This window comes from Dermacentor albipictus, chromosome 1 (genome assembly GCF_038994185.2).
Source record: "Dermacentor albipictus isolate Rhodes 1998 colony chromosome 1, USDA_Dalb.pri_finalv2, whole genome shotgun sequence".
NCBI lineage: Eukaryota > Metazoa > Arthropoda > Arachnida > Ixodida > Ixodidae > Dermacentor > Dermacentor albipictus.
In genome coordinates this window covers 290,463,585-290,485,170 of record NC_091821.1, presented here as the reverse complement: position 1 = coordinate 290,485,170, position 21,586 = coordinate 290,463,585, and the positions used below count along the sequence as shown (strand labels likewise).

The 21,586-nt window shown below is 47.2% G+C and overlaps 1 protein-coding gene across 1 annotated transcript in view; it reads right to left on the bottom strand.

Annotated features, from left to right (window-relative positions):
- The window catches only part of LOC135919186 (prolactin-releasing peptide receptor-like), a 170,465-nt gene extending 154,047 nt beyond the window's left edge, over positions 1-16,418 (bottom strand). The window contains exon 1 of the mRNA XM_065452897.2: positions 16,384-16,418. The gene's annotated coding sequence lies outside the window, so the exon portion shown is untranslated. The remainder of the gene's footprint in view (positions 1-16,383) is intronic.
- Positions 16,419-21,586: the final 5,168 nt, after the last annotated feature.

Below are 21,586 nucleotides of genomic sequence, written 5' to 3'. Positions count from 1 at the left end.
ACGTCAAAAACGGAAGCGAACCATGTATGTACATGCGAAAGCTATTCGACAAGCGCCCTCAACTTGGCGACTACCACCAGCTAGTACAGGAGCTGCGAAATGCAGCTTACCTGTGGCGAGACCACACTGCTTTCGTATAGCTTCCCACGCGTTGTTCTTGCGCTCTGTGTCGCGGTGGTCCATGCGTTTCACATCGTATACACATGGAAGGTTGCAAATCGCTTCAAGCAGGCGTCCTCACTCGCGCTGTCATCCCACACGGATGTTCAAAAAACCACAGCCGCACTGTCAGTACGCGCACCGCAGGCCGCCATTCTGCCTTCTGCTCGCTGCCGCTGCAGCGCGCAGTGCATTCTGGTCTAGCGGCAGCCGCGTGAAATAGAACACGCTCTATGTCCGCGCCGGCGGCGTTGTGCTCGCCAAGCACGCCTGGGCACGCCGGCTACGCCGTGACGCCGGACTGTAGAGTGCGCGCTTTTCACCGACGTCGCTTAACCGCGACGCGCGTGGCCGCGCGCGCACGTTACGCCGGACTATATCTTGCCCTTATATCTTGGCCTTTAGCCCCGAGAATTAGGAGTGGCGCCCTCTCGCGAGTGACGTCACGGCCAGGACGCCGCTCGCTCCGGCTCGCTCGGCTGCCGCGCGCGCTCGTTCCATTCGTGTATGCTTGGGGCATGGGTGGCTCGAGCCGTACGTATTGAAGAATACGTCGGCTTCTTTCAGCTGCCATACCTTAACCACAGTTTCTTCTTCAAAAGCGCGTGAGTGGAGAAACTTTGCGGCTTGGATATCGCAAGCTAAGTAGCGTTAAAGGGGTCTACTAGGTTTTGCAATGCATATATGCGCCGTGTCTATCGGTAAATTTTGACTAAAAAAAGAATATCTGCAAATTCAACGCGCGAAGTTGTGTATGATGCTTCGCTAAACATTTAACATTCCTTTAGTATTTAGCTATGAGGGGCATTGCATTTTACGTGGAAGAAAAATTTGGTAATTGGCGTCAACATGTTATCTGATTTTAGAAAGACACTGCCCAGCGAAGCTCTCATCATGATTCCTATTACTCTGGTGTGTTGTTCTATTCAAATATGGCCATTCATTAATGCGCAAAAGAATAGTTAGGCGCGCATTTCTTATGAAAAAGTTTGCTGCTACTTTCATCCCCCTCTGAAACAGGCCTCCAAAAAAAAAAAAACGAATTGCTCATGGCTGCTAACACGACGGCGCGTCATGTAGAGTATTTACATAGTTAATTCACAAACACCATAGTAGCAATCACCTGAGAGAAAAGTTTCGTTGTTAAGATCGAGAGCCACTCAATTGAAAGTGATGAAATGTTTCATAGTGGCCCTCAGTAGCCTTTATCGACAATATGGCACACCCCTGATCACGTAACGGTAGCAATCGACTGTCCGTATGGCGAGGCACGCTATGTTCGCGAAACCCATCAGTTCACTACAACTTCGAATTAAAACCATAAAGCATGTTTTTTACAGCGCCAACTGGAATGGCTAAAGCATTCTCGAGCTACTACACCGCAGCTTAGATTTCCTGTATACAAAAGGAAAATTCAAGCACCTTCTGTCTCACCATGTCTCGATCCAGCGTTATTCAATTATACAAACGGATAACTATTCGCTTCGTCGGTACATAAAAGAGAACCTTGCAGGCAAATTAAGTTTGCTCCAATCCAATCGCAAACATTCATAAAGAAAGCACCACAAGCCTTGCGTATACTTTCACTTGATTTCTGACCCTCCACCGGGGGAATTTCGATATCTTCAATATGTCCCATACTACTAATCATTGACGCTTCGACTTCTTTCTGGCTGCAGCGATGCGGTCCAGCAGGCATACTTCACTAAAAAAATTGGGCCGAGCAGCCTGTGTCAGTTCGCCAAACAGATTCGTCATGTATATTCCTCAAGCAGCAAGCACCAGTAAATTTGTCAAGTGAGTTTGATTTGATTTAATAATTTCCATTTACACACACACTTGTACAGAGGAGTGGTAAGTGGAGGTGGATGAGGGAAAAAAGTCGCACAGACGCGGCTTGAGGTAACCTCACCCACTTAGGTACAATATGGCTGCATGGGGTAACACATCAAGCGCCATATAAATTACATTTATATAGTGGCCATAAAACATTGCAGTTATACAATATATGAAAGAACAGTGAAATGTTTCCACAATAACAATACAATACACACTGCGGCATTGAAATAAATAAATGATATACACTAGGTAACATAGACAAAAAAAAGAGGAACATAACATACATTATTAATCATTAACAAACGCGCTCTAAAGAGGTGAGTTGAACGTGTAGCACGGAAAAGGGAATATATATTGGTACATTCCTATTTGTACTCTGTAAATAGCTGTAAGCCTTCATTAACATTACTTCAAGTTTCCGCCGTTTAAAAAAAATGAACACGTGAAGAACCGCCTAATGTTGACAAGCAGGTAAAGAAGCAAGTGAGGCGTGTAGAATCTAAGCTCCAGTATTAGTTAAGTCCCCGTGCTACTGCCGAGCGTTTCTGTGAGGAAATGCGAAAATTCGATATTATACCATGAACTACTCGTCGTGAGCAAACCTGTTTTAGCGGAATAAAATCAACGTAACTGCTGTAGAAGTCATATATAGCCAGCTTTGTGACATACTTGTTGCACCGCGGCAGGTATGGCATCATAACTGGATTCCTATAGGCTATGCTCTTGCGATTGTCTATCCGCGTATGAAAAACCCGCAATGGGCTGGTCTGCGTAGCTTCGGCTGGCACTGTAGCGTTGCCTTCGAGAGCTGCATTGTTGTCTAAGAAATTAGCTCTTTGAATAAATGTTCGCAAAGGAAGACGTCGTAAAAATATATTTGAGACGACCACCATAAGTATACAAGCAGAGAGAACGAGGGCGAACAAACGAAAACACCGCAGAAAGCGCCCGGACAACGCCCGAACTGTAGCAGACGACAGGCGCGAGTCCGTGCCCTGACGTCACGCGAGCGGCGCTCGCAGCGCCGCTCGTGTTCGTTCTCGGGGCTAATAGAGGGGTCGTTTTCGCCGACGTGGCGTAGCATGCGCGCGCGCGTGCGTTACGTCGGCGAAACCGACACCTCTATAGACCAGAACACGCTAGTCTCGCACCCAGACTAACCGAACGCATACTCTCGCACCCGGGTTGCCCGGTCGACCGGCGCTATTTTGTACTGGGCTGCCAAAGTGTGTTCGCCGGCGACCAGTAGACATGGCAAGCGCCGGCTCTAGGGCTCCAAAGTGCGGAAATGTGCCCGTTCTCACGGATCCAAAGTACAAGAAGTCATCTGGGCATCATTGCGTCGTGTTTGGATGCCAAAACAACCAGCGGAAAAGGAGCAGGTTGCTTAGCGCTGTTTGCGAAGAGCACAACACACGTAGGGAATCGTGCCGGTGCGGTGTTTTCAGCCTGCGCTGATTTCCATCCGCAACGAAGAATGCCAAGCTGCGCCACCGGTGGATAGCTGCAGTGAATAGGAAGAACTTCCAACCCAGTGAAAATGCACGAGTGAGTATTCGATCTGTGTATATTTTGGTGCCACGTTCAACTTTGCGCCCTACAAACGTAATACGCAGGTTTGCTCCGAGCACTTTCTGGGCAACAAGCCTACAGAGCAGAATCCCGCGCCGGTGCTTCGCCTTGGCTATAACAAAAAGGCAAGCCTTTTCGTGTTTTCATTCAGGCAGAGCTCCCGACGGTTAAGAGGAACAGTTGAGTTTGCGGTTAGCGATACTTGCAGCTGGTGCACGGAATGACAATTAAGCGTGAACGACAAGTTGTAGGCCTTGCTGGTGAGCGTTATTGCTAATGAAAGTAAACCGAAGTCTGCTCGTCACGTAGCATGCGTCCACAAAAACGTAAACGACGACTACTCGTCGCCGAAGGTGTTCTTGCAGCGCACCTACCTTTACGAGCTGGTGTTGCAGGTGTCATTCGTAACGAATTCATTTGAGCCTCCCGAGCTCTAAACTGCGTGCGGGCTGTTATGCGGGGCAAAGCGCAAAATATTTCCGTTCATATGGCGAGGAAAATAAGGTGCTTAATTATTCTTGTATTTTGTAACAAAATTTTGATCGTTCTCACTAGTTTTTTTTTTACTGTTTTCTTTTCTAAGGGAGCGCCAACAATCCCATGGTCTCGCACAAGCGAAACAGGTCTGGTACCAGGTAGCTGCAGTTGGTGGGGCTAATTTCTTGGAATGCAGGTGCGGTTGTTGTCTTGTACCAAAGGGGTCCTGATGATGCAGCTTTAAGTAGGGATGGTAATTTTACGTGCCCTGTCATGGTTTGTGCAACTGTACAACACCTGCATCTGTCATGCTCGCCCTGTTATACGGGCTTTGACTGCACATATAGTTGAACATTATAACTACTGTAGTACCTCATTTTCCAATGAGTGCAGGTTTAGCATCATATGCTGCTTGTTCGAGTGCTGTAGGCTTTTGTTCTGAATGTTGTACTCTTAAGTGGTTGCACGATACAATTGGCCTGGTGTATTTTCTATTTCATTTTGAGAGGACTTTATATCTTCGCAAAAGTGATGGCATGGGAAAGAACTAGAGCCCTTCTTACTATAACATCTATTTTGTTTTCAGTGTGCAGGTGGTGAAGGGCAGGCGTCTGCTAACCAGGCAGTCAAACGACCTCGCCAGTTGGTTGCCAAGAGCGGCCAACCCAGTAGAGACCATTACAAACAAGACCAAACTGAAAGTGCAGATGACAGTGTTGTGCGTGCTTTAATAACATATGGCACCAACACAGTGCTGTAAATTCCTTCACAGGTTACGTGCCAAAAAGCTCACAGGTGTTCTAGCATATAGCGCGCGGTTTGTACAAACGTAATAGCGTACCTACCCGATGTATTCGCTTCTGCAGTCTGCACAGCACTCATTGTCTCCATTGTGGACTTGCACGAGGTCTTGAAGTTTAATTGAATCCAGACAGCGAAAATGACAGGTTAGAAAAAACGTGAAACACGCCTTCCGCCCAGCTAAAAAGCCCAAGTTTCGCTTTCGCGCCGGGTCGCATCTCCCGGCGTGGCAGCCCAGGCCTGCTACTTCGCGGCGCTTGGGATAGATGGCGCGACCGGCGCTCATCAATATGGCGGCGCCCTTTGACTTCACGGTGTTCTGGTGTATAGTCGGGCGCACCGGCGCAGCTAACGTAACCGGCGGCTTCCAACGCGCCCCGACGGGCCCGGCGGAAGTCGGCGGAACTCTCGCACCACAATGCATTGCGCGCGAAGAAAAAGGCGCAACACAACTCCGCAGACGGCTTTTGCGGACGGCGCGCGACTTGGCGAACCCTCTCCGCATGCTCCGAAGATAGCAGCCGACGGCATATCGGCTGGCGCAGCGCAACCGACGTAGCGTGACTGACCGCGAACGACGCTCGCCCGCGCGCCGATAACGTCGGACTATAAACGGGCCTTTAAGGCCAGAATACATGGCGCGAACTTTCACGACGAAGTTCGGGCGGCAGAAAATCTGCCGCGGCGCGACGCCGGATGTTCGTCGGGCTACGCTACATGGAGCGAAGACACGGCGGCCGCCGCCGGTGAGTCGCTGCGTTGTTATCAGTGTGGCTAGACGAGACAAAAGCGCTGTAGTGAAACACATGACAAAAAAAAACTTTAACGACAACTATTATTGCTTTTGAATTGCGGAACACTCTAAAAACGCGTAAAATTTTGTTTAGAAATGTCCCACAGGTTGGCACGCTTCTGAACAGCCGAAATTACAGCCGCGCCTCTTTGGATACCATGAATACGAAAAGCGGGAGACCAGCGTGAACGATAGAGCGGGATCGGGATCCACGGACAAGCGGGGAAGCCAGGTCGGAAGTCGGGGCGGATAGTGAGACCTGATTGGCTCGCTTTGGAAATACAGGATTATTAACTGCATTGCCATTGCCAAAGATGCTGCAAACGAATTCTTGAACGCTACGCACTGTCAATACAAGTAAAATATTTTTTTTTTCATAAAAGAATATACTCGTATGTGCCAAAAATTGTGCACAACATAACTGATGTGAATGCTTCCATATTCTTTGTCTATTTAATAAGAAAAGAAACTATCACATGAACTTTAGAACTACATCAGTTCGAAGCCAGCAAAGCAATGCATGCCGCTGATATGAAAGGTGTAATGGCCATGAAATGAACAAGTTGAGAACAAATATATTAATGACAGTTTGTCATTCAAGATTCTTGTTTACATTCTTGTACATATGCGACGGCCAGTGAAAAATCTCAATGACGCTGTCATTTGTTCCTATGTATTACGCAGCAGCAGCTGTCACCGGTCGTGTATCGTGAGTAATTGCACCGAAATTATAGTCGCAACAGAGAGCACGAATAAAAAGCAGGAGTTCTGCATAATATACGAGGGCGCGTCAAATGAAAGTGAGCCAATGCGAATATATGACAAATGGGGCACTTTATTTAAAAGTAGCCTCCATGAGCATTTAGACATTTGTCCCATTGATTAACGAGTCGCGTAATTCCCGTCTCATAAAGCTCCTTGGGTTGTTCCATCAAAACGTCTGCAACTGACTTTCACGTCATCGTCCGAGACGAATCTGGTTCCCTTGATCTGTTTTTTTCGGTTGCCCCAAAATGTGGAAGTCCCAAGGCGACAGGTCTGAGCTGTATGGCGGACGTTGCAGCGTTTCCCACTTCAACTTTGCCAGTCTTGTGTTAACCAAACCAGCGACGTGGGGACGGGCATTGTCGTGGAACAAGATGACCCCATTCGTCAATTTTTCACGTAGTTTGTTCTTGATTGTGACACGCAGCCGATCCGCGGCGTTTCACAATATCGGAAACCATTGATAGTTTCTCAAGATTTTGCAGATTCTATCAGTAATGACCCCTGACCATCGAAAAATAAAAGTCGACAACACCTTTCTTGCGGAAATGACGGCCTTTGCTTTCTTTGTGGGTGGTGAATTCGAATGTTTCCATTGTAAGCTTTGCCGTCGTGTTTCAGGCTCGTAGTAGTGGCATGATGGTTCGTCTCCGATCATAATTGCAGACAAAAGATCGTCACCCTTATTGTGATACTGGATCAGGTGAGTAAAGCCAGCGCCGATCTTCTCCGTCTTCTGGCGGCGGTGCAAAATCTTGCGCACTCATTGCGCACACAAGAGCCGATAACCGAGATGTTCATCAATTATAGCGTGTACCAAACCGTGACTGGTGTTCACACTCTCTGCCAGTTCATCGATGCTTATCCTCCGTTCTTGTCTCATCAACTTATCAACCTTTGCAGTTTTGTTAGGGGTGATTGCACGATGGCTTTGGCCCGGTCTGGGATCGTCTTTGCAACTTTCACGTCCTTCTTTGAACTATTTGTTCCAACGCTTCAGTGGCCAACGAAATGCTATGTTCCATGTACACGGCAGCCATGCGGCGACTAATTTCTTTTTGGGAAACACCTACAGCCGTCAAAAACCTCACGGCACCACGCTGCATGCTCAACTTCTGGAGCGTCCATTACGGCACGCAACCATGTTCAACCCAGTGTATGAGAGCATTAAAGAACATTTATCCTCACACCTGCGTGTCACTTTTTGTAAATGAGAGATGCCTGTGTGCTACGTGCAGGCCTTGCAGATGATGAACAGAACCAGAATTGCGCGGGGTGGGTAGGCTCACGTTCATTTGACTCGCCCTCGTACATTATAAATGCGAAGATACAATGGGATATATACAAATGCGAAGATACAGCTTGATAAAGGGCAAAAAAGTGCCACTGGAAACAAAGTTCACTGCACGTTTACACAAACTCTAGCAACAAGATATTTAAACATACGTATAAGTAAGTCTCTAAGAAATCTACGTATCTAAGAAAAATTCACGGTATATAATGCGTCAAACAAGGTAAATAAACATGGTGCGCAATCACAGATTCACAGAATCGTAGATCCTGGCCCCATTCCATCCACTCCCACACCCCCCCTCATGTATCGCGCGTGACGGGAGGCGGCGCGCTTGCTCCTCACATTTCTCCTTGCGCACACAAGACTGAGCCACCATCGGCGGCTCACCCATCCCCCCCCGCCCTCGCTTTCACTCACAGGCCGCCATTGGAATATGAACCTGGCAACGTTTAACGCTAGAACGTTATCTAGTGAGGCGAGTCTAGCAGTGCTATTGGAGGAATTAGATGGCAGTAAATGGGATATAATAGGGCTCAGCGAAGTCAGGAGGCCAAAAGAAGCATATACAGTGCTAAAAAGCGGGCACGTCCTGTGCTACCGGGGCTTAGCAGAGAGAAGGGAACTAGGCGTCGGATTCCTGATTAATCAGAATATAGCTGGTAACATACAGGAATTCTATAGCATTAACGAGAGGGTGGCAGGTCTTGTTGTGAAACTTAATAAGAGGTACAAAATGAAGATTGTACAGGTCTACGCCCCTACATCCAGTCATGATGACCAGGAAGTCGAAAGCTTCTATGAAGACATGGAATCGGCGATGGGTAGAGTGAAAACTAAATACACTATACTAATGGGTGACTTTAATGCCAAGGTAGGCAAAAAGCAGGCTGGAGACAAGGCACTGGGGGAATATGGCATAGGCACTAGGAATATCAGGGGGGAGTTATTGGTAGAGTTTGCGGAAAAGAATGATATGAGGATAATGAATACCTTCTTCCGCAAACGGGATAGCCGAAAGTGGACGTGGATGGGCCCGAACGGCGAGACTAGAAATGAAATAGACTTCATACTCTGCGCTAACCCTGGCATCATAAAAGATGTGGACGTGCTCGGCAAGGTGCGCTGCAGTGACCACAGGATGGTAAGAACTCGAATTAGCCTAGACCTGAGAAGGGAACGAAAGAAACTGGTACGTAAGAAGCCGATCAATGAGTTAGCGGTAAGAGGAAAAATAGAGCAATTCCAGATCAAGCTACAGAACAGGTATTCGGCTTTAACTCAGGAAGAGGACCTTAGTGTTGAAGCAACGAACGACAATCTTGTGGACATCATTAAGGAGCGTGCAATGGAAGTCGGTGGTAACTCCGTTAGGCAGGATACCAGTAAACTATCGCAGGAGACGAAAGATCTGATCAAGAAACGCCAATGTATGAAAGCCTCTAACCCTACAGCTAGAATAGAACTGGCAGAACTTTCGAAGTTAATCAACAAGCGTAAGACAGCTGACATAAGGAAGTATAATATGGATAGAATTGAACATGCTCTCAGGAACAGAGGAAGCCTAAAAACAGTGAAGAAGAAACTAGGAATTGGCAAGAATCAGATGTATGCGTTAAGAGACAAAGCCGGCAATATCATTACTAATATGGATGAGATAGTACAAGTGGCTGAGGAGTTCTATAGAGATTTGTACAGTACCAGTGCCACCCACGACGATAATGGAAGAGAAAATAGTCTAGAGGAATTCGAAATCCCACAGGTAACGCCGGAAGAAGTAAAGAAAGCCTTGGGAGATATGCAAAGGGAGAAGGCAGCTGGGGAAGATCAGGTAACAGCAGATTTGTTGAAGGATGGTGGGCAGACTGTTCTAGAGAAACTGGCCACCCTATATACGCAATGCCTCATAACGTCGAGCGTACCGGAATCTTGGAAAAACGCTAACATAATCCTAATCCATAAGAAAGGGGACGCCAAAGACTTGAAAAATTATAGACCAATCAGCTTACTGTCCGTTGCCTACAAACTATTTACTAAGGTAATCGCAAATAGAATCAGGAACACCTTAGACTTCTGTCAAGCAAAGGACCAGGCAGGATTCCGTAAAGGCTACTCAACAATAGATCATATTCACACTATCAATCAGGTGATAGAGAAATGTGCGGAATATAACCAACCCTTATATATAGCTTTCATTGATTACGAGAAAGCATTTGATTCTGTCGAAACCTCAGCAGTCATGGAGGCATTACGGAATCAGGGTGTAGACGAGCCATATGTAAAAGTACTGGAAGATATCTATAGCGGCTCCACAGCCACCGTAGTCCTCCATAAAGAAAGCAACAAAATCCCAATAAAGAAAGGCGTCAGGCAGGGAGATACGATCTCTCCAATGCTATTCACAGCGTGTTTACAGGAGGTATTCAGAGACCTGCATTGGAAAGAAATGGGGATAAAAGTTAATGGAGAATACCTTAGTAACTTGCGATTCGCTGATGATATTGCCTTGCTTAGTAACTCAGGGGACCAATTGCAATGCATGCTCACTGACCTGGAGAGGCAAAGCAGAAGAGTGGGTCTAAAAATTAATCTGCAGAAAACTAAAGTAATGTTTAACAGTCTCGGAAGAGAACAGCAGTTTACAATAGGCAGCGCGGCACTGGAAGTCGTAAAGGAATACATCTGCTTAGGGCAGGTAGTGACTGCGGATCCGGATCATGAGACGGAAATAATCAGAAGAATAAGAATGGGCTGGGGTGCGTTTGGCAGGCATTCTCAGATCATGAACAGCAGGTTGCCATTATCCCTCAAGAGAAAAGTGTATAATAGCTGTGTCTTACCAGTACTCACCTACGGGGAAGAAACCTGGAGGCTTACGAAAAGGGTTCTACTCAAATTGAGGACGACGCAACGAGCTATGGAAAGAAGAATGATAGGTGTAACGTTAAGGGATAAGAAAAGAGCAGATTGGGTGAGGGAACAAACGCGAGTTAATGACATCTTAGTTGAAATCAAGAAAAAGAAATGGGCATGGGCAGGACATGTAATGAGGAGGGACGATAACCGATGGTCATTAAGGGTTACGGACTGGATTCCAAGGGAAGGGAAGCGTAGCAGGGGACGGCAGAAAGTTAGGTGGGCGGATGAGATTAAGAAGTTTGCAGGGACGACATGGCCACAATTAGTACATGACCGGGGTTGTTGGAGAAATATGGGAGAGGCCTTTGCCCTGCAGTGGGCGTAACCAGGCTGATGATGATGATGATGATGTACAGCATGCCGCGCGGGGTCACGATGTTATCGCACTTGGACTTTATGTGTCCATATAATTTAGTGTCCATATAATTGCTATCGCAATAATATAATAGAGTTTCCGGCAACTGAAGCATCCCGTGGCCCATTACTTTCCGCAAAAGAAGTAACAAAATAGGACTTTCACCATGCGACAATTCGCTGCACCGCATCAACGCTTCTTTTTTCCTTTTGTGGGGCGGGCATACCTTAATGAAAAAAAAAACGCAAAGTATATTGGTCACAATCGAATGCCTACATTGGACAACTAATATGGCTATTAAAGGAATATCGAAGAAAACACGAGACGCTTGGTCCACCAAGAACCATGTGCATACTGCTCGGTATCCTACACCGGCGAGACAAGACTTTCTGGAGAGGTTGCGCTCAAGCGAACGCGGTGCAATCCGTCGAGTCCCCACAGTGATGGCGGCGAGCGACCATTGTTTCTTTTTCTCGTCTCCTAGCTAGAAAGCGTCCAGAACTCTGCCAGGCGAAAACGCACTCGGCCAGAGAAAACCGAACGCGCACCGAAGTGCGCCGCCCGGTGGTCGGGGCAACACGAGAAAAACGCATGCGCTCGGGCTGGCTCTGGCAGCGCGCGGGTTGGTGAGCGAGAACAAAAAAAAATTGAAGAGGCTCAATGTGTCCTCGCGAATAAAAGTCAAAGTAGAAAAAATAAATAAGAACGTAGTTAGCTTGGCTGGCTTTAGTGTCTTCACTGGATGCTTTGGCGCAGGTGAAAAAAAAATGATATTTTTTATGTGACATGACGGCATGAATGAACCACCACAACGCTTCGTCTCATCGGGCCTCGCGGCGGGCTTTGTCAACTTGTCTGATAGTGTGTTGATTTGGCTTGTTTCGTTGAATGGCCCGATGTACGACTTTGGAAAAGTCAATGCACCTTTGACGTCAAATATTTATGGGAGCATGAAACTTACAAAGTTTGGAAATGCCAATGCACCTTTCACATCAAAAGTTTATGAGAACTTTATACCTATAAAGTTTCGGAATTGATATCCACGCGCTCCATAAATTCCATGATAGAGTGTAGATTCCGCGGCCTCCGCGAGATGCCGCGGCGAGCCCGTTCGCCATCAAAACATGCTTGAGACTTTGTGCTTGGATGGGGCTGCTTGCGTTATGTGACTCCCGGTGCATGGGCGTTGCCGCGAAATTCAGCCCAAGTTCACAATTTTTGCGGGGAAATGGCTTTTCGAGCGTGAAAAAGACACTCTAGACAAAATCCAGATTGATTTCCGGCGCCGGGGGTTGCTTTAGGAGGCGGTGCATGGACAGCACGAAAACATTTCGGGGGAGGGGGGGGGGCTGAAGCCCCGTAACCCCCCCCCCCTGGCTACCCTCCTGAACTGCCGGTAGGCACAGCGGGGCGTTTCTCGTGACGCTCGACGTTTCTGCGCAGGCGCGAGCAAGAGCGCGTGCGAGAGAGAAAATCTAGGGGCCTTTGCTCCTTGAATATGTGACTCTACCTAGGCACTACGGAGGAGGCTTCTTAGCGCGTGTCGTGCACATTTATCCCCTAGACATGCCGGCATTGCGGAGTGCGGTCGAGTTATACAATACAATATACAATATGCCTTTATTTCCATAAACATACAATTTTGGGGGGATTTAAGGATAAAGTTGCTCGCAGCAACTTGACGGGCCTTAAACCCGGTCTGATGGCAGCAGCAGAAGGCACAGGCACTAATTCAGGACCGACAAAAATAATACAGAAGCAAAAAAAATGACAAGTTGGCTTGCCATCATGCCAGCAAACAGAAATGCAATGTAAAAAAAAAACATTACAAACCATAAAAAACTACGCAATCCAGTGTACACTAGAGCAACAAAAGCAGACATAGAATCATTAACCAAGTAATCAGTGTACGGAAAGAATAAGACATGATTGAGCCGTTGACAGAGGCTAATATCAAATGGAGATGTATAACGACAGTCTACCTCAGAAACAGTCACAAACAACAAACTAATTCGTGTTCAAAAATCACTGAAATGCTTATATACATGCGATATAGAACAAGAAGTGACATCTATGTTGTTACATTTAAGCGTGTTTAACAGGCGTGGTAAGCGATGGTGCAACATTTGAAGAGCATAGTTAGTGCGAGGATGCGGCACATACAAGTGTTCAGGTGACTGTGTACTGTATTGTGTTCTGTTTCTAATTAATTGCGCTAACCACGTGATGTATGACTGGCTTTGTTTTACTTCTTTACGAAAGGCTAGTAACAGCCTGAACTCTAACAGAGAATGCAGTGTGAGTAATTTCAACTGTTTGAGTAGAGGTGCAGTGTGAGCGTCTACTGGAGCATTACAGATGCTACGTATTACCTTTTTTTTTTTTAAGCAAGAATAACCGGTTTATGTTTGTAGCAGACGTCGTACTCCACACTAGACACAGTAGTGTACGTGACTCAGGAAGAGAGCGTTGCACGAAATAAGTTTGACCTTGCGTGGCAGCGGTCTTAAACTGAAGAGCGCCCCAGCGACTTGCGCAAGTTTGCCTCCAAGGAAGCCGATGTGATCAGTCCATAACATATGGCTGTCAAAAAAAGACACCTAGCGTCTTCGCAGACTGAACAAGCTCAATTCTTGAAGAACCTATTATAATGTTGGTCTATAAGTTCGCACCTTTATTTTTTGTTAGAAATAAGATAGCTTTTGTTTTGTCCGTGTTAATTTTTAAGCCATTATCCTGTGACCATCTGTGTATTTTTTTCAAGAACAGATTTTGGAGTTTATACCAGCCTTGCAATGTTGTTCGATGAAAAAAGCACCGTAGTATCATCTGCATAGATGATGTATTTACGTGGTTCACTATCAACAAGAACAAGGTCATTTACCTATATATTTAAAAGAAGGGGGCCCAATATGCTCCTTTGGGGAACACCAACTGTTACTTGCTTGAACTGGGAGCAGATGCCATTGATTTCAACGAGTTGATTCCGCTGGTTTAAATAACATTTCACTATATCCAAAACAATACGACGAATACCGTGGTACTCTAGCTTCTTTAACAAAAGCTCATGGTTAATAGAATCAAACTCTATACTGAAATAGAGTCAAACGCTTTACTGAAATTTTACTGAAAGTTTGTTTACGCTCCGCCGCTGGCTGCCCGCGTGGTGAGGCAGTGGGCACGGGCGCCCCATTTGGTGATCGCTGTGTCTGAATGGGCAAGGTTCTGACTGGTGTTGTAAAAGTCGCGGGTCGCTTTTTTTGTCGCGACGATACACTGCATTTTTATACAGGCACTGCTCCAGCAGGGCACATGTAACCGGCAAACGGAGGCCTCAGGAGAGCACCTGAGGTTATAATAAAGCAGGCGGCGCAGACTCTCCAGGGAATCCAAGGGGTAGCGCGGGGATCAAAGCTGGAAGCAGGGCGGCCCGTGAGTTGGGGCCTCGGCGAGCCCCAACCTATGGACCAGTCCGGGTTCTAGCTTTGGTGTCCCCGTTGCCGCTTTGGTATCCTAGAGACGCCGCCAATAATGCGAAATAATGACACGTTGTTTCAATTAGTAAAAAACACGATTGAATAAATATAATTACGCCCGGCCGCCAACTTGTGACGCTAAGTTCAGCACTACCGCACCCCGCGACTTCTGCCGGCACCCCTAGGGACAAACGCATATAACACGCGCTAAGAAACTCCTCCGTAGTGCCTAGGCATAGCAAAAGTCCCCACATTTCCTCCCTCGCTCCCGCTGTGCTTACCAGCCATAGCAAATACGCCTCCGGGCGGCCGCGCGCCCCCGGCCGCTGTATCTTGAAAGCCATCTGCTACTGCGATGCAGAGTCCGCGCTGCGCTGTGTTTTCAAGGCGTAGTTGACGTTGATGCGAAGGTCCCTCGCTACTGCTGCCGCGTTTCCTCACTGCAGAGTTTGGATAGCGAGTTGCCGCGGTCATCGAGATAGATGTGTTTATGTTGGCTTGTGCGGGTGTGGCACCATGCTTGTTAATTTAGCTACACTCGCGGACAACTTTCTGTCGTTATGAAGGGAAAGCTGCGGAAGCAAAGTGCGCACAAGTGAAAGCGCTTCTAAAGAGGTGTTTTAATTTACGTTAGTTTAGGCTGGGGAAGACAAAACATAAACATCTTATTAGCAACAGTTAAATAAGACAGAACATACCACTCAGTGTAAAGGTTTACTCATTTTGCGCCTTTTCCTTTCCGGGGAAACGCGGAGCACGTCCATTCAGCGTCTGTTCCGAGCAACCAAGACAGTGCCGGGGCGCGGTAACACAACGCGCCCGTAGCCGCAGAAAGTCGTCCGCGTGTATAGCATGCCTATGGTTTACAAGTTTATACGGCCGATAAAACTGCTATCCATACATAGTTAAGCTGCACCACTAATTTGCTACTGCAATCGATGTTTCGCCTTTCATTTTTGCGTACTTCTTTAGAAAACGATTCCGGGCACAACTGAAGGGTTGTGTGCGGATTGCCATACATATGTGCCGATTCGTTGTGCATGTTGAGCCACGCCGGGCAGTGAGATCATGAAACACAACTCTGCGGGAGACATCAAAAAACACCGCTTCTGCGGTAATAAGCGAGTAATTGGTTTGTGGCAATAAAAAAACAAAAAGCAAATGGAAATGCACAAGCGGGTCTTATGTGCAAGAAACAGTTTGGCAAATGCATGCTCGTTTCTTCGCCGTTGCGGCAGGAATGGCACCGTGTATGTTTGCTGCTTGCTCCGAAGACGCACCGTGTGCCATCCGGGAAGTAACGCACACGAATTTAGAGAGGACTTGAGGCGGACTGAGTGTTGGGCTAAGTGGTCGTGCATTATAATTATAGTAGTTGAACGCAAATTGATGCACGAACACACAAGAACAATGTTGACAAGGACTGATGCTTTGTAACAAAGTACAGCGGTCCTTGCCCACTTTGTTCGTTTGTGACCATGTATTAATTTGTGCTAAACTACCACAAATATAATTAGACAGCATTTACGCAAGTGCAAGAGGTCGCGAGCACGGTGCGTTGCCAAAATCGGGAGTGAGCGGGAGACGCTTCGCAAGCAGGGCACGGGTTCTTTCCAGCGCGGTTTCTTAAAAATGCATGGCTCGAACACATTATAATTTTGGCAAGCTTGACTTAATGTACGTTTCAGATACCTGCTTCCAGAAATATGGACCACGTTGGTTGGGCCACAGCGGGCTTTGAGAAAACGGCGCCCGGGATGCGCGCGCCGTGCACGGCTCGCCGGGTCGGGGACGATCGGAAAGCGAACGCACATTTCTCACTGGGCAGCCGTCTCCCTCGGCACGTAACAGAAGGACACGGTGAACCCATGTGGCAGCAACAACGCGCGAGCGGCACATTTGCTGCAGAACAACGCTTGGCGGAATAAATACTCACACGACAGAGGTGCGGCCGGTCGATACGAGCCTCCATGTTGGCTCTCCACGATTTGAGCGCCCCTACTGGATTCCCAGGCGCGCCGTTTCCAAAAGGCGGCAGAATGCTGAAACCGCTCCCTGATTATGAGGCACGCCGGGGGACTCCGGAAATTTGGAGCCCCTAGGGCTCTTTAACGTGCACCTAAATCTAAGTACGCGGGTGTTTTCGCATTTTGCCCACAGCGAAATGCGGCCGCCGTGGCCGGGATTCAATCCCGCGACCTCGTGCAGCCGATGAACCACTGAGCAATTAGGGCGGGTGGGCGCGTGATCGTGCTAGTCCGAATCTGCAGTGCTTCAAGCGCTTTTTCATTATTCCATAGCAGAATAGCTGTGCCAAAAGGGTGGGACACGTACCGCGCCTGTGGTGGAAAAGAGTGCGGAGAACGAGGGCAAACCCCGTTCGTTTCCCCCGCTTTTCTGGCACTACAAGACAGTGTCCGGCGCATTACTTCAACGCGTGAAATGCACGCTTCAGGGAGTTTCCATTTTGCAGATAAACTGGCAAAAGATTTTACATTAGCAAGATTGTACAAACTTGACACGTGGCTTACCCCTCCGTTTTGTAAATGTTCTTGCTACGTGCAGGCGTTCGTGAAATTTATCTTGTTTTTCTCCAATAGCTCTAGCCCACCATGAAGGTACAACTAGAACAAGCGAGGGCCGAAGCAGTGGTGGATCCAACCCCTAATTTTAGGGCTGCTGGGGTGGTTGCTCCAAGTGAGAGCGAGGAGGTGCTTCGTTTGTTTTCTGCTTGGCGGAGTCACGGCTATAGCAATACTGCCACCATAGCATGAATACTGTTAATTTTTGGTGACGGTTATCCCACCCCTTCATATCAGTCTTCCCCCTGCTAAAGAATTGTGGACATTAACTCTTTACGGGCGACCACGTTTCAGGTATCTCCATAGTTTACAACGCTAATTCTCTAAATCACCCAGATTGGTTCTCGACGTATTATAGGGGAAACAAACACAATTACATTATTAGAATGAGTGAGCGCACATCTTGGTGCATTAACAGATGCGATTTTACACTAATAGTGGCGCTGGGTGAGAAATTATTATATACCAGGCATATAACGGTGCAGTTATGAAGATAATTTTATTTTTGCACAATAAGTGAAATTGATGCAATTTTATTCAGATAATACATATTCTACATTTACTGTAAGAGATAAGAAAACTCGAAACGTTACTCCTACATGCACTGTAAAAAAGAGCTGTATATTTAAAGATTTACACAAGTTCTCTGTGAATGGTGTATGACAGAAACCTGTTACAAGTTTTAAAAAAATTGACTTGCCATCCGCTCCGCGAAAGTGGATGTTGAGAAATGTGCGGATTTCATGACGTCAGAGTGGCCTCGGCGGGCATCGGCTGTGGCGGGCCTCGACCGGTTTCGTGACAACGAGGCCGTGTGCAATGAAGACTGTCCGACGGGAGGATTCCGACACGTGACCTGCGCGAGTCGGAAGCCGTACTGCCGCAATCATCAAGAAGCGGCATAGAACGCTTCTCGCGGCCAAGTCATCAAATTTCGGATGCTTGTTTTGTGCTTGTTATTTATTGAAACGAACGCTGTTCTATATGTTGTACGCGTGATTCCGAAAAATGCATGCGCTTTTCGCTTTGCTGAGTGCTGCCAGCCTGCCGCGGGTCGGACTGTCGCCGGGATGGGCCCACATTTCTGCCTGCGAAAAATGCCGACCAACTACGGAGGCTAACAGAAAAACAGAAATTTCCTGTTCTAAATGGCCAGCCTATATATCGAGCCGGAGCTTGAATATAACCGTTCTAAATTATTGTAAATGCATAAGAAACTATAATGTAACAATGTAGAATGTAGAATATGGCTGTTTCGGCTTCTCGGGACAATATAGGGGTGCAGCGCAGATGCACGCAAGAAACGAGATTAACAGACGAGCGCTGCAATTAAGAGAGTTTTTTTTTTTCCTTTCATACACGATGCACTTTGGTGCCTCGCGCCATATTCAAGATGGCTGTCCTTCGAGCCAACGCGTGGCTGCTCCATTTCTTCTTTCGCCAATCCCAAGAGGTGAGCGGTTTCCTTTAAGTACACTACCCAGAGTGCACGACATATTCTTTTACCCGATACTTTTCGCATGGTCATGACGTAGGACAAGACTGCGACGCCCGCAAAGAAACTTCAGGCGGACAGTAACGAAATTTTGCAACTACGTGTTCCGACATTTCAGCGCGCGTTGCGCTTGATGAGACCGCGTGTGGGTCTTCAATGTATAGGTTTTATTACACGGACACTACCGTCGCTCTGCGTGAGGATGCCCCGTGACGGCCCTCCGGCTTGCGGTGTTTGCCGAGTGCGCGTATGCATGGTGCTTCGGGAGTGGAAGCGAGAGATGCACGACGGTCGATTCGCTCGCAGCCGCGATTTCTCAGCCTTTTGACAGCGAGTTTCCGCGCTCATCGAGCGAGATGTGTTCATGTTTACCTGTGCGCGCGTTGTTATTTAGTTAAAACACGTTAGAAGACTAGTTGGTTGGAATCCGTGATAGAATGTGTAACTAACCGCGGCTGAACAAGGACGTAGAAAGAAGCAGACACACAGCGCTGTCGCTGTGTGTTTCTTTCTACGTCCTCGTTCGGTCGCGCTTACACATTATACCCTTGTTAATTTAGTTATAAGCGAATGTTTACAAGGTTATACGGCCGATAAAAGTACTATCCTTACTGAAATCAAGAGTTTGACGAAATCTCGTCTGGTCGGAAAGTAACGGCATTATAGGAAGAAAAACAGAACGCAGACCAAAATGGGGTTGTTTAAAAATTTACCCCTTTGCTATTCCTACTTCGTGTAGCTATCTACTAATTCGCTATCGCAATCGGTCGCAATATCGCAAGCGCTCTGTGGTGTGTGTCTCTTCTGTGTGTATCGTCAAACTGTTGCGCATTCCAACCTCCAATACGCAATCGGTGCTTCGCCTTTCGGGCCAAACTGCGACTTTTTTTTCTTATCGCACACGTAAGGGCGAGCCAGTGTGCTTGAAAGATGTCTTGTCCATTCTCGCCTTGTCAGAATAATTTGTTTTTGCTGCGGCTGGGAGAAAGAAAAAAAAGCGTGCGTGAGTTCTCAAGAAAGCTCACTCATCGGCGTTAGCTCTTAGCAACGATCACGTGTTTAGTTTCTTGAAGGGACCGGAAAGTACTACTTTTATTCTGCTGCGTAATATTTCATTTTACCCTTTTTTTTTCTTTGAAGTTATGCTTGCATATGAACCCGCCAGATGTGAAGGCACATGGTAAACAGTATTGACTTCATTGCTTCGTTTACCCCGGTTCCAGTGTTTTTTTGCGCGAACGACGCGTAAATATTTCGCCCGGCGGCTGACTACGTCGTTTTATTTTGAAAATAGCGGGAACACTGGAGCTGCTTGCCTTGGTGTACTATCTACGCATTTAGAAAACACTGCCGAAGATGCTAGTACCCAAGCCACGAAGATATGCTGCCATCACCCGTGGGCACAAAGAATTGCTCGCCTGTCGTCTGCTAGCCTCACTTCCTGACTGACGAAGAATAACTAAATGTGTAAATGACGAACCGCACAAATACGACATAAATGGGGAACATCTTACAGCGAAGCTGTGTATAGCTAGCCGATTCGTCCGTCGCCTGTGCACCGAAAATCCTCCGGCGCAACTCCATGCGCATGCGCGAAAAAGAGAGGCGCGCGATTGGCTGCGCCAGCAGTGCCGTCGTTCGTCTGCGTCGGAGCCGAGCGCGTGCGCAGCAGCTTCTCTCCGAAATGGGTGAGCCACGCGCCATACGTACACCTTAGCAGCAGGCAGATTTCGATAAACAACGCCGCGAGCACAACCGTGAACGAGCCCGTCTACGCCGTGCCGATGCTGCAGCCCGGGGACAAGAACATGCTCGCGCAGCCGAGCGCAAGCAGCAACTGCGTACCAATGATCCGGCAGCGTATACCAAGCCGTCCTTTAATTAACCGTCGGGTTTTACCCAGTGATAAACTCCGGGGCCGCACGTTTCTGCTTCGCTGGTTAACCATCTGTACGGAGTGCTTGGGCTGTGATTTGTTTTTTCACAAACAGGACTCCAGCAATACGTTTAGTAAAAGAAGGTTATAAGGCAGCATGTGTCATTGTTTCACGTAACTCATGCTATAATAATAATAATATTTGGGGTTTTACGTGCCAAAACCACTTTCTGATTATGAGGCACGCCGTAGTGGAGGACTCCGGAAATTTTGACCACCTGGGGTTCTTTAACGTGCACCTAAATCTAAGCACACGCGTGTTTTCGCATTTCGCCCCCATCGAAATGCGGCCGCCGTGGCCGGGATTCGATCCCGCGACCTCGTGCTCAGCAGCCCAACACCATAGCCACTGAGCAACCGCGGCGGGTAACTCACACTATGAGGTTGATGTAATGTGTCCACCACTTTACACTGTCAGGATTGTTTTCTACCTTGAACCATTTCGCTTGATATTGTTGGAGGCTCAAAGGCGATTTCCTTGCGACGTATGGCGCACTCGAAAGCTCGCATAAGTGTTGCTTAGGGTAAATGGTAAATCATAAGTTAGTGAGGGCTAGGATTCACCTCAATTTGAACAGAGAAAAAGTAAAATTGATCAAGATAAAACACGTCAAGTTAGAGGCAGTGAGGGTAAAAAGCAGACAAATTTAGCCTGGTACTTGCAAACAAATATGCAGCCTTACAACAGATAGATGAAGATGACATAGAGGCAATGAATGAAACCGTAATTAGGCTCGCTTCAGAAGCAGCAATTGAGGTGGGAAGTAAGGCACCAAGGCGACTAGTAGGTAATCTCTCCCAAGTACAAAGGACCTAATAAAGATACGAGAAAGGGTGAAAGTGACCAACTCAAGAGATCACGTAGAATTCGCAAAACTGTCAAAACTAATCAATGAGAAAATAAGGGATATTCGATATTATAACGTGAGAAAGACTGAGGAAGCAGCAAAAAATGGACGCAGCTTGAAAACAGTCAGAAGGAGACTAGGTATCGGAAAAACGAAAATGTATGCAGTGAAATATAGGAAGGGAAATATCAGCAATCTCGAAGATATAGTAAAAGCAGCGGAAGAATTCTATACTGACCTGTACAGTACCCAAAGCAGCCACGATACCTCCATTCGAA